General features: G+C 34.1%; 1 long non-coding RNA gene across 2 annotated transcripts; it reads right to left on the bottom strand.

Moving 5' to 3' along the window:
- On the bottom strand, window positions 9,344-13,199 carry LOC110263521. Of its 2 annotated transcripts, XR_002349317.1 has the most exons (3): window positions 11,301-13,199; window positions 10,845-11,002; window positions 9,344-10,437 (listed from the first exon to the last, which is right to left on the bottom strand). It is a non-coding gene; the product is annotated as an uncharacterized LOC110263521 (long non-coding RNA). The 2 variants fall into 2 exon arrangements; XR_002349316.1 differs by having other exon boundaries at window positions 9,385-11,002.

The raw sequence follows: 14,875 nt of genomic DNA, 5'->3' as shown, positions 1-14,875 counted from the left end.
ATTGTTTATTGTTTTCTCCACACCATGAGTAACTAATCTCCTTTGTTAAGGTTAGGAGATCTGTTTATCTCTTTTATGGATTCTTAATCTAAGTGTTTTACTTTATTTGAGGTTTATTCTTTGATCTATTTCATGATTGAGTTTTTACTCTTCATCTCTAAGGATTAGAACTATTGGAAAATATTCTAACTCTATTTTGGATTCTAATATTATTTTGAAAAATTTAATATTGGAATTAGCTAGAAAACTTTCTCACGACTTTTTTATTTAACTAGGAATAGTGTTTCAAAGAGTGTGAGACACTTTATGATTTTCAATTGCTCTAATTTAAATAAGTGACATAATTCGGATTAGAAAACTTTTGAAAATTATTCTTTCTTGTAAGTTTTGATTATCTAAAACTAGTTGAGTACGTGAGATATAATTCAACCTAAGAACTACTTTTGAATCTTATTTGAAAGGGTTAAATACTTTTTTTGTCCCTAAAATCAAAATCGTCCCTAACCTTTTTTTCTTATTAAAATTATCTTCAATATTACAAAATGTTATAAAATCATTCTTTTGTCCATTTAATGATATTTTTTGGACAATTTTGCCCTTAAACAAACCATTTCTTACTCTTCTATTCTCTCCCTTTTCGCCACCCCACCACCTCTGCCCCCGCTTCCTTCTCCACCTTCTTCTCCCTCTCCATCACCAACCTCAACCCTTCCTCCATTGACGCCGACCTCGCCTTCCAAGTTTTAACATAGCTTCATATCTGACCAAGCCTTGAACAGCTGAACCAAATACCTTTTGGTCAAGCAAACAAAGGCACCTGTGAGCTGAATTACGTGTTCAATGGTTTGTTCCATAGCAAAAGCCTAAAATGATAATGATAATGTACCCTGATGAGCGGATATTTTATACGCTTTTTGGCATCATTTTCATCTAGTTTTTATTATGTTTTGTTTAAGTTTTATTATGTTTCATAGGTTTTAGTGAAAAATTCACATTTTTGGATTCTACTTTGAGTTTGTATGTTTTATGGTAATTGCAGGTATTTTCTGGCTGAAATTGAGGAGCTTGAGCAAAAGTCTAATTCAGAGACAGAGAAAGGACTACAGATGCTGTTAAGATCTGACCTCTGTGCACTCAAAGGATCTTTTCTGGAGCTACAGAGATCCAAATGGCACGCTCTCAATGGCTATGGAAAGCTAACATCCAGGGCTTTCCAGAAATATATAATAGTTTATACTTTGCTTTGAAAATGAAGGCCTAAAACTGGTGTTCAATGCCAGCCAGCAACCCCATTCCTGGCGTCCAGCGCCCACAGGGGAGCAGCTGGCGTCCAACGCCCAAAAGGGAGTCCCAAGCCAGCGTTCAATGCCCCTAAGGGGTACTAGCTCGTGAATTTCACTCAAGCTCAGCCCAAACACTCACCAAGTGGACCCCAGAAGTGGATTTTTGCACTATCAACTTAGTTTATCTTATTTCTGTAATTCTTAGTTAGCATATTAGTCTTTATAGGAGAAGATCACCCTTGTTTAGGGCTCGACCATTATTCTCCCTCCCCCATTTTGTATTTTCGAATATTATGAGTTACTAACCTCCTAAGGTTAAGGTTAGGAGCTCTGCTGAGTTTTATGGATTAATAATATTACTGTTCTAGTTCAATATGTCTGATTCTATTTTCTTATGCATTCTCGTTCTTCACCTTATGAATTGAGGATGACCTGTGACAACCATCCTTGTTCTACATGGGCTCCATGCGAGTCCTGACCCAGATAGCGTTGAACCAAAACTAGAGATTACATTGTGGATTCCAATAGAGTACCTGGGCAACTTTGGATATGTGACATGAAATTCCGTTGACCGTGGGTAAGTGAGGTCTCTGTGGCGCTAAGGCTAGAGTCTGAGAAGCAGCATTCCCTAATCCGAAAGATCTGCCTTGTCTGTGGCACCTTGAGTAGGATCGTGAAAGGGAGTGGATTGCTTAGAACTTCATCTTCTACTATAGTGAGAAACCTAGAGGTGGCTTGATGAGAGGACATGAGTCACTTACAACATGGTGGACTGTTGTAGTGGAGGAGGTTAACTTGATTAGAGGACATGAGTTAATCACTTACGGCTGCCATTGAAGGAATCAGAAAGTTATTGAAGAAGACAGTAAGAAAAGTTAATCCGAAAAGACAAAGCATCTCCGAAGTCTCAACCGTTCTCATACCATTGATTTTCCACCTATCTAGTAACATTTTATTTATTTTATCTATTTTATACATTTTTCGTGACAAACTATAATTTCTATCCACCTAACTAAGATCTGCAAGATAACCACTGCTTGCTCAAACAAACAATCTCTGTGGGATCGACCCTCACTCACCTGAGGTATTACTTGGACGACCCAATATACTTGCTGGTCTATCTGTGCGAAACGTGTGGAGCCAGTTTCGTGCACCATACCCAAATCCAGAAATAATGCAATTCCCAACCTTCTTGCGTTTATTCCCGTGTTCTTTCTGGTGTATTCTAAGTCATTGAATATGAACTAATCTAGTTTGAGTTAAAGTCAACACACTATGAACAACACAAATATGATTTATCCAATATCCACAATTAGAAACTCAACCTTGAAATTAGTTTAGAAAAGAAATACCTTGCAAATACGAAATCTCTAAATTGCACTGTGTGACATCGTTTCTGAGCTTCACAAATTTCAGGAACAAATCGAGGGCTCTCTGCTTTTCTCCCCTCTCTCTCAATATATGATCCCGGCATCCACCATGACGAGTGCAGACCCACACGCTGCCACCTTCTCGAACGACTTGAGTGCCTTTTATGTGTTTTGCTTCACCCATGGGCTTCCATGCTTGAACTTCTTCTCCATCGGAGCAACATCATCGCCTCCCTTAGTGGCCACACGCCTCCCACCATGACCGGCACACCGCCGACGCCGCTATCTTCGCCATCACGTCGTACGATAGTGTCCATAAGCCAGCACCGACGTCGAAAGGTGCAGCCGGCAAGGCAGGAAATGGAGAGAGAGATGCGTAGCCATGGTGATGATGATGCAGAGGTTAGTGGTAAGGTGGGAAAGGTTTTTTCATTTTTGTTTAAGGGCAAATTTTTTTGAAAAATATTGTTTATGGACAAAAGGATGATTTTATAATATTTTATAACGTTGAGGATGATTTTAATAAGAAAAAAATGTCAGTGACGATTTTGATTTTGACCCAAGACCTTAGAGATGAAAAAAATACTTAACCCTATTTGAAACTAAATCAGATTTGTGCTTAACCTCTTTTCTTAATTAATTGACTAAGGAATTGACGATTAACTAATTAAGAAGAAATTAGGTTGTCATTCAATTATATATGATTTTGTCATGATTGATCTCTGCATGCCTCAAATAAATGAACATAAGAAGTATTGTCCTAGAGAGTAAACATCTCTAAAACCTTAACATTCTCATCATCATTGTTTTTATTCATTACTTTGCCTTTTTATTGTCCTCTGTTTGAATGTGATTCCTCATTCCTCTATTTTGATTTGTATAATTAGAATATCAATTAACCATTGTTGCTTAGTCCATTAATTCTTGTGGGGATGATAACCCACTTACCGTGGTATTACTTAATACAATTCAGTACACTTGCCAAGTTGTGATTTTAAAAAAATTATGTATCAATAATGTATGAAGTGTAACCGTCATTTAATAAAACACTCTCTGCTCTTTGACATCATAGAGTAAAAATTAGAAATATTAAGTAATTTATTTAAACTTAAATACTTATAATTTGCTTTTTTCTAATTTTTATTAGTAAAATTTTTTTACTTTATTCCTGTTCTCCTCTTTAACATTTATCTTTTCTTCTTCATCATCTCTTTAATTTTCTGTTTGTTTTAATTTGGGATAAGTACTGTTTTGGTCCCTAACGTTGAGCGCCAGAATCGATTTCGTCCCTCTTCTAATTTTGGATTTAAAATCGTCCTTAACGTTTTTTTTCGTATTAAAATCGTCCTTTTAATTTTTTTTGGACAAAAATACCCTCACCACTACCAACATAATTACCTCCTCCACCACCACTGCCACCAACACCAACACCACCGCCACAACCAGCACCAGCACCACCACCACCACCACCACCAACACCAACACCAACACCACCCCCACCCACTGCCACTCCATCACTATCTGCATCACACCAGCGTTTTCTTTTTTTTTTTAATTTTATATTTTTTTATTAAAGTAAGAGTAAATTTGGAATAAATTAAAAAATTTTATTAGAAATGACGATTTTAAAATGAAATGCAACATTAAGGACATTTTTAAGTCGAAAATTACATCAGGGATAGTTTCGATTCTGACCCTCAACGTTAGGGACCAAAACAGTACTTATCCCTTTTAATTTCTACCATTTATTTTGTCTCCAATACCTCACATTTTTTTGTTTATCTGTTAATTTCATTTTTTTAAATTTCTATTGATGTTATAATTACGATATTGAGATACCTATATTTTTTAGGCACTTATTCAAATAAAGATGATAAAAATATCTTCTTATGAAGAGCTTTATGTTAACAATGTATTTTGTTTGTTTGACCACACTTTAAAAATAATAATACTTTTATAGCATATCAAATCAAATTCTACAATTTATCATCTAATAATAAAAAATATACATCTTTATATAAAGACAATTATAAAATCTTTATAATAATATTTACCTACTTTTTATATTGTCTATGGAAATAAGGTTCATAGTATGAAGAATGAAGAATAAAAAAGAAATAATTTTAACCCTACGAGCTCCTGAAAAATTAGTCATTGATTTATTCTAGACGGATTCTAAATGTAAATCTTATTCGTAGTAAGAGAGAAATAAATACTTTCATTAATAGGGTGCCACTAAGTTTCTGAACAATACAAAAAACATGAACAAATGATTAAAAATACACAAACCAAAAGATGGAAGACTGGCATGGGGTTTTATTCATAATAGAAAATTATATTCGATTTGTTAATTATTTTAGTAGGATCAGGGAAGTCTCGCATCCATTCGGTCTAAGTCATTGGAGGTGGCTCACAGACACATAGTCACATGTGTAATGGTTAAGGCTATGTCGTTTTGGGAAAATTTTATGGAAATATCATGTAGTTTCGTCAACGTCTATAGGTTAGATTAGAAATCAGGTGAATACTCATGATTGACGCGGTACAATGGACAAAACAATGTCGAATTGGGGTTTATGGTTGACGCGCGACTCCGAACGGGGAATTCGCACCATTTCCCGCACTAGTGCTATTCCAATACTGAGTACGACGACTGGACAAGTTGATTGACATATAGCCATATAGGTTTGATCGCAGAGTTGGGAGCCCGTCTCGGTAATGGAGACATTTGCATTGACAAAAGTAACCCCACAAAAGAAGGGACAATGCGGATACCCCTCGACCCGGGTACGAGAAGCAGGGGCAAAATTGTCATAACTCATACAGGAAGGGCTCTTAGCAACCTCGTCTTCTTGGAGTAAGTAAACCCACTAGGCAAGATATCATTTACATTCTAGAAAATCTCATGCAACGCTTTTTCCAGACTACTTCCCCCGTCGTGTGGTGGGACACAATGTGGATCATAAATTGTGGCAAGATTGTTGGAAAACACGGATCTGCAAAAACCCTTTAGATTGACCAACTTCAGCAAACAGCGTGTAAAGAAAATCAATGAAGAAAACACTGTGAAGGTAGTAACAGACAAACAGACCGAGATAGTCTCTATTCTCTAACCTTGCAATATAATACATAATTTTCATGTTGTGGGCCTACGGGAGCAGGTGAAAGGTGCACGCGAAAAAATTATAATGGAACGTTATTAATTAACGAGGGTGTTTAAAATAAAATTACTTTAGCTTATTTAGCATAAATTAATTAGATTTTTTATTTTACTTTTAGATTATCTCATAATAACTCGGTGCGCATAATGATATATTTATTATATCTAATATTATTCAATTTTTTTAATAATAATTAAAAAATATTAAATAAAGGACAAATTACTTAAATAAAATAAATGACAATTAAAATTACTTATTTTTACTTATTTTCTATTATATCCTAAATATTAGAAAGCAATTAACTCAAAATTAGACCTTTATTAAGTCTTTGATAGAAAAGTCTTCCTTTAAAACTTGGTGTGATGGAGACGGTAGAACACGAGACAAATTGAAGTGCTTTTCACTTGAAAATATCAGTTTGCCGCCACTATCAAACTTCGCATATAGCTCTCTCTATGGAAACCGTTGACGCCTTCCTGACCTCCGGTGACCGCAATAAACCCAATACGTTTGAAATATGGGTTCAAAGTAGAGTGTTGCAGCGCCCAATTTTCTGGTGGATAGTTTCTATTGTTGGAGCTGTTGTCGGATTAATAGGTTTTGGTCTAAGCTCCAACTTAAAGCATCTATTGGGAGACCCAAAACCATGGAAAAACGTTGGGTACACTCTTTTCTGTGTCTCCGTTGTTGTTTTTGCAGTTGTCCTTCATCGGTTGAAAGGTCCAGCCAAGGTGTTACCTTATCGTCGCCAATTCAAAGCGTGTGGTGTATTCCTGGCCCTGTTGGTGATCTTTATCTACACCTTCTTTTCCAGAAGAGGGGAAGAACAAGAACAACAACGGAAAGGACACAATGATACACCAAATAACGTACAAGTTGCTGGTATAGTATCCCTTGTTGGTTTTGTTGTGATGGCTTTTGCTCTATCAATACAAACTAACTATGGATTTGTTGGAGAACTTATGAAATTCTTTTTAGAAGAACTTATGGTGGAGCTCATAAAGATAAGATGGTGGTACGGCTTCTTTGGAGCTCTCTTCAGTTTTCTCCTCATCATTCTCCATTCATGTAAAGAGAAACATGCCGAAGGAGATGTGCATCAAGATCCAATTGACAACAACACTACTCTCCTCCTAGATATTAGAACGGATTCTTTGTCTACTGTACGTCCAACTCAAGATCTCTTCACCCTTGCGCTACTAAATCTTAACAAGAAGGATTTGGAACTTTCCCAAAATTTACGGCGTCATTTGATTGGCTACATCAATGATTGGAGTGACCAGATTCCGGAGGGAATAATGCAAGACCAAAACTTCATTAAGGACAGGATTCGGCGCGAAGTTGAGACTCTTCACTTAATAGGAAATCGGACAACTCGACGGCCCAGGTGAGTAGGATCAAGAAGTGGATTAAATATTGCAACATAGTATTAAAGATACTAATTCCCAACGAACGGGTACTCTGTCAACAAGTCTTTGGCGAATTCTCTCCCATCTCCAACAAGTGTTTTGAGCAGTTTTGCTCACAAGTCAAACAAGATTTGCTCAGTTTCATTCAAGGTATCCCTGAACTGATGAGTTCTCCTGAAATTGCCCTGCTGTTCAGAATAGTACGTGACTTAATTGTTCCAGAGTTCCATTCACTGTTTCCTCATAATCTATCCATGACCATCGAAATGATTGATCTCACAAAAAAACTAGGAGAAGCAACGAGAGATTACTATTTCAGGGATGACGACTTTCCTCCCGAAATTGAAAACTCTCATTCCTGTGAGCCTCATCCAATTACCATCCAAGTATTGAACCGCCTCGATATTGCTTTCAAAGACAGGGACATCATTGAACCACTCCTCAAAACATACCCCAATTCCAAAGTTCAAGTTCGGGAGGAATGGTCTTTGATTTCACACTATATAGATTGGAATATCAACAAACTTGAGGCCTCCTTAGAGTCCACGTTGAAGAAGACCTACATTTATGAATTGCAAGGAGTGTCTATCATGGCTAATGTTAACTACATATTAAAGAAGGCTTACGAATTTGGATTTGAATTAACTAAGAAAGATGGTTGGCTCAAAGAACAAGCGTCCAAAATTCAACAGTGCTTTGAACAATATTATCGGGAGAATCCGACTGAATTGTTGGCCTTTTTCAAACAGCATAATGAGAAAGTCACGGAACATTCAATGAGGGAGATGCTAAGGTTGTTCAATTTTAACCATTTACTTGAGAAACAATCCTATAGTTATCAAGGAGAGCTAATACTTTTAGTGAACAAGGGATTTGTCCCAAGTTGTGAAAATTTCCTTCACAGATTTCGTACTTTACTAAATGGCAATGAGGACACACACCACACATATATACCAACTATTGAAGATGAAATTGAAGGTAAGACTGCCGATTCTTATGACTGGTGTTGGATTTATTATTATCCTAATAATGTACTTAGTTCTAAGATGCATGCCTTTATTAATTTCTTTTGATGATCTTATCTTGTTCCTTAATAAATTCCGAGAAGTGATATAATTTTTTTTTGGTGACTCGAGAAAGTGATTAGAATATATATAATTTTATCATAGATACGAGTTTAGTTTAAATGTTTATATGTACGTTTAAGATCATCGAATATATCAAATTAAATTTCTAATATTTTTTTTAATATTTGTTGAAAAAATTTAATTCCTACTAGAATAATTTTAACACATGGCCTAGAGTGGACGACTATACCCACAAGATATTTGGCTTCTACCTTGTTTGCTTTAATGTATATATGAAAGCATCACATGGACGCATGGTCATCATCAAAGGTATATAACAAAAGGTATTTTAAAAAATAAAATGCATGCATCAAGTTTGTGGTAAAGGTACATATATATAGCACATTATCATATCTAGACATACATGCAGTTTTTGATTTATTTGATGGTTATTTATTAGCTGTTGTGTAAACTATCGATGGTTTGCTTATTTGTTGTGTTTGACCTGGGAGCTGTGGCTTGTGGTTACCATAGCATTCGAGGAGCATTTCTATGTTTGTGGAACATTATTATTTGTCTTCGTTTTGCGTACGTGTTTATTACTTGATGAATGATGGAGGCATTATAATACCTTAATTAATATACATTTATATTTTCTACATATATGTAGTCTACTTTGATGGAAAAACAGATGTTTTTACTTGATTTTTCAGTAATCTATCATATCTAAGTTATGAAATGAAAAACAAGAGAAAAAATATAAGCCCTCACTAGGTTTTAAAGAGGATCATATGTTCATTCCCAATTGCCCATAGTCCTAATCTCTCTTCAGAAGGGGACAAAAGAGCTATGGTGAAGAAAGGTAGCTGAATCTCTTTTACATTATCCATTTTTGCTATCATAAACTAATTGGATGTGATAAATATGAATAACTTGATAAACTAATTGAAGAAGATCAAATGAAGATATAATAGCTATCATAAACTACTTCTGCAAAAAGGCTTTTATGAAGCAAATCATATGGTTTTAAATCCAACAAAAGATAGTGTTTCAATGTAAATAAAACCAATATTCTACTCGCTCATAATAAAATGAAGCTGAAAAAGGAATTGTAAAGAAGTAACTAATTTATATTGTCTCGGAATATTGTCCCCTAATCAACCTCAAAACTCCCAAAAATAGTTAAATACTAGTTCAGAACATAGAACAGCGAAGTCTAAGCAGCAAAGCAAAGCAAACTTCTTGCTTAGGTACATTTATTCCTAATGATTTCCAGATGACAATACCTCCAAATCCAGCTCAAGTAGCAACTAAAACGAGACAGTTATTATTTGAACTTCAAATAACCTGACATTAGCAAAACGAAACAATAAGAAAAGAAATATATAAATTAAGAAATTAATTAGAATGAAATGAAATTAATTAGGAAATGCATGCTTATTTTTTTGCATGCTTAATTAAGAAAAGTTCCAAACAGCTAAGGATAAATAGATTTTGAATAGAAGAAAGTTACTCTGCGGATTTTTTTAATTTGTAAATCTTGTTCCAAAAGGATAGCATAGCATCTCAGATTAAGGATAGCCCTTCAGTTACCAAGTAATTCCACTAGTTCAAATATATAAGGAGAATTCTATGACAAAACACACAACAGCATTCTCCTACTAAATTTAATAAGAAATCCCATGAAAAAAGTCTATAGAAATCAAAATTAAAACATCTGAAAGATAGCATTGAGACAATATGGTTATTTATACACAAGATAAAAAGTTGAATTAAGCATAGAAAAATACATTAAATGGTAATGAAAAATAAGACTCCAGCATGATTGACTGCAAAACTTGAATATCAGAAAACAAGAGTATATAAATCTTGAGACAGAACAGTATATCTAATGAAACTCCAAAAACATTGAAATAGCACCATCATAATTTGAAAATAAATGAGAAAAGTGGCTCGACTTTACAATTAACAGTTAAGCAATAAAAAGATTTGTCACATGAATATTACTTACACATATTTGAAACAATCTAAACTCAGCAAATACCAACTGATTCTCAAACAATAGTCAGCCAGGAGTGATACCTAAAGAGTGGCTTTCTCTTTTTTCTGACAACTCATTACTCACCACTACACTGTCTTCATCGGAACTAGAAATCAAATGAACATTCATACATTAGTCTCAAGCATGTATGGTTTTGAAGACCTGGATTTCTATAAGCTGAATTATATATATCAGTCCGATGCAGGATTTAATGTAAAATCAGCATTAATTAGAAAAAAACATGATCTAAAATGTCCAAAAAAGAACATAAGAATTGAATTGCTTGTTTTAGGTTTCAGTAGGTCAAAATAGTGCCGTAGGTGAAAGATGTGTCAAAATTGTTTCAATTTCCAGTAATAAATAACAGCAGAATCAACTTGCTTACTCGAAAGGACCTAAACTCCCAAATTGAAGAAAACAAGAAAGAAGAGAATGGAAATCTAGTTTACAAGATTGGAAAGATGTGAGTCAATATTGTTTCAATTAATACTACTCTTTATAAAATAAACTTACATTGTAGTAGTAGACCTCATAACAACTGCTATATATTTGAGCAAATAGGTGCTGTCCCTTTTTAGCCATTATTTTCTAATGTATGCCAAAAAAAAAAGTGTGAACCTTAGCTGACATAGATCATCATAGATGAGAATCCCATAGCTTAGTGACACAACCTGGTGGAAAAGAGTAGTAATAAGTTATAACAAGCTAAGAAACATAATGATAATAAGTTATAATACCTAACATAACTAAAGCTATCTTCCATAAACGAAGTTTTTCAATAAACATTTGTATTAAGAAATACCTTGCTTTTGAACTCTGAATCAATAAATCAGTTGAACAAAAACATAGCTTAAAATTACAATTTGCAACCAGCTGAATAGGATTTAAATGATTTTGTGAACAAACGGTAATAACAGCAATAACAGGAAACAGATCAAAAGAATAAGAGGATTTGAGATTTGTGCTTACAGAGATCTTCCGGCGTGGAGAACTGGTGGCAACCGGTGGGCTTGCTCTTGAGTTTCCCCCTTCTCATTGCAGTTTCGATTCAATCACTCACGCACACTACGATCAGATTGAATAATGCTACTCTTCTTGTGCAGGCAATATTTTGGAACAAAATTAAAACGAAATTGGAACAAGCATGAAACGAAAAAGAAACAATCAAAATTGAGAATAATCAAACCCTGGAATTAGATTGACTGAGAAAGGTTCGAAGGAGAATAAATCACGATCCAGAGAAATAGAGAGGAAGAGATTGTGATGGAGAATAGTTTTTTCATTCTTGATTTCAAAGGAAACAGCGATTGTGAGCATCGATTGGAAGAGTATGAACACGCAATGGCTTGTCAGTTGTGAGAGGGTTTTTGGGAGAGTATGAACACTTAGTGTGTTTAGGAATAAGAATAGGTAATAATTCTTTAAACCAAGGTTCTGAAAACCGGACCGGTCATCGAACCACTCTAGTTACTGGTTTATTGGTTCAACCGATTCAATCGTAGTTCAACCGAAATAACTGTTTTATAATAAAATAATAAATAAATATACTAAAACATAACCTTTGTTAAGCTTGTTGATATTGATAAATGATAATATACTCCAACTTAGAACGGAAATGACAAGAGTTGAAGTCTTGATTCAGACTTCGAAACTATGTCATCGACCATCTCTCCTTATATATCTAAAACAATTTGAAAAACTTGCAAAAAACAAGGAAATCTATAAAACTGGTGCCTAAAGTTGTCATTTATAAATACACAAACTTACTCATATTATAATGCACAAACTTACTTGGAGTTAATTTTCAACTTAAAATATAGTTCTTTTAAATACACAAAACTACTACTTCCCTACATATGCATTTCCTGAATATCACAGTGACAGATCCACAATCTGAACTTAGGTTCTTTTGACCCTACACTTGTCTACTTTGCTATTGAACAGAGCTCGAAACACAAAACAAAGTTACAGGTAAATTCTAATTTCTAACCCTGCCAACCCAAATTTCAGCACCTATAAATTCTATTAAAAACTCAGTTTACTAATATGCAAGGTCAATTATTAGAGCGTGATCCTCAAAATCTTAGTAAAACAACACAATTTTGATTCAGCAACATTAAACCAAGATAATCCATATTGATCAGCATCATGCCATAATTCATCTTTACAAAGTTTTAATTTATTGTGGTCCATGTATTTATAAGCATATATAGATTTATTGTCAAAGATTGGAATTAATTCCAACATATCTTCAGAAATCAAATAAGAATTCACTAAAGTTATTTATGTCCTCCAAATTACCTCCATATTTTTGCCACAATGAAACTTATCTCACATATGCAATAGTTAGCACTTCAGCAGCTTCTTATGATTATTGCTCTTCAAAAAATCATTCTTCTTGTCTAGAATAATTTCTATTTAGAAAACAGTTTTTGTGAAAGTGATAAATTACTGTAGTTATGGGAATAGAAGAGCAAGAATGAGCAGTGAATCAATAATACAGGCAATGCAACTTATCATCAAGCAGAAACCCAGTAACAGAGTCATCAAAATAAAAAATTTATCATCAAGCAGTGAGCAAAGCCAATCAACCAAGAACAAACACTGAGCACTGACTGAGGTATTATAATCAGCAACACAGTGACACACAAAACAGTAGCATAACAGAACCAAAGCTAATCAATAATCACAACACATTCAATGATCATAATCAGTAAATTAAAATAATAAAATCACAACAGTGACACCCAAAACAGCAGCGTAGCAGAACCAAAGCTAATCAATAAGCAAGTAATCGTTCACCAAAAATTAAAAACACAAGCTTCGAACCACAGAGCATATAAAAGTAAATAAAAAAAAAAAAAGAAGCAAAACTGATATTCTTACGAGGTAAATATTAAAAGATAAAAATTAATTTGTTTTAACAAATAGAATATTATATTTTAATTTTACTTTTTATAATTTTTTTGTGATGTGCTAGTGAGTAGTATTATGTTGCGATAAGAATGGGATGTGGATGTCCATTCCCATGTGAAGCTCACATTCTCAAGAGAGAATGTATTTTAATAAGGTTGAAAAAATTACCTTCTTGTATGCATATAAATAGGACCCTAAGCCTCAGATAAATACACACATCAATAAAAGCATTTCTTCTCTCTACGAGCTTTTCTTTCTCTTCATATTACAAATATAGTATTAATATATAAATCATAGTTATTATGGTAGGATGATATTAATATTAGTGAATATTAATACTAGAGTCTTTCATTTATATTTCTTTATTTTATCTTTTTTATTTAGTTATTTCATAACACGTTATTAGCACGAAGCTCTAACGAAATTTTAGGAAGACTCCAGGTAACAAATTTTTATTATATCGAAGCTCTTTCATCTTGAATATAATGCTTTTGATATATCTGGATACTATATGCTAAAATCCATCTTGATTCAATGGATCTTGAAGATACCATTAAGGTTGAAAATAATACATCACAGAAGGATAAAGTCAAATCCATGATTTTCCTTCGTCATCATCTTGAAGTATGATTGAAAAATGAATATCCCACATTAAAAGATCCTGCAGATCTGTGGAAAGACCTTGAAGAAAGTTACAATCATGTGATACTTCCTCGAGTCCGATATGTTAGGGAAAATTTTCTCGACCTTCCATGCCTCGAATGTACTCCTGCAGCAGCAGTATCGAGAAAAAGAATTTAAAATTTTTTTGAGCTCTTACTTTCTTGTTGCCGAACGCAACAATGAGGTGCTCTTAAGAAATCATGAAGCGCGCCCAGTTGGCGCCGCCCCATTTCCTGAAGCAAATGCGGCAAATTATAACCTTAGAAGAGGTAAATGGCAAGATTTTGATAACAAGAAAAATTATGGAAGGAAAAGAAATTATGTTCACAAGAAAGGATCTCACCAGAAGTGGGATAAAGAAAGAAATAATGGGTAAAGTAAATCAATTGAGGATAAATGCTTCCGTCGTGGTGGAAAGGGCTATTGGTCACGTACCTGTCGTACCCCAAGGCACCTAGTTGATCTTTATCAAGCATCCGGATGACAAAGGAAAGAAAACAATTTTTGTTTCAAATAATGAAAATTTCACTACTCATTATGATGTATCTAATTTCTTTAAGGATTCTAAAAAAAATATTGGCTATTTGATCAATGATGGAATAGTTTAATATGTGTGTTTGCTAACTATTCATATGAATAATTTTACTGTGCATGTACTTCTACTCATTTTATAATTATCATTTGTTTTTGAAGAAAAATGGTAAGGACATATTCTGAAGATATTTGCCTTGCGGATAGTGCAAGTTCGAACACTATTCTTAAAAGTAATATATATTTTATCCATCTTGTGCCAAAAGATGAATATGTTAATACTATTATTGGCTCGGGCAATGTGATAGAAGGCTCCGGAAGAGCTATAATTTTGTTTTCTGGAGGAACAAAATTTATAATAAATAATGCACTATTATCTACCAAGTCCCTGAGAAACTTGTTGAGTTTAAAAGATATTCGCCGAAACGGATATC

This window comes from Arachis ipaensis, chromosome B06 (genome assembly GCF_000816755.2).
Source record: "Arachis ipaensis cultivar K30076 chromosome B06, Araip1.1, whole genome shotgun sequence".
Classification (NCBI taxonomy): Eukaryota; Viridiplantae; Streptophyta; class Magnoliopsida; order Fabales; family Fabaceae; genus Arachis; species Arachis ipaensis.
Note: the sequence above shows the minus strand (reverse complement) of the source record. Positions and strands in the feature narration are given on the sequence as shown.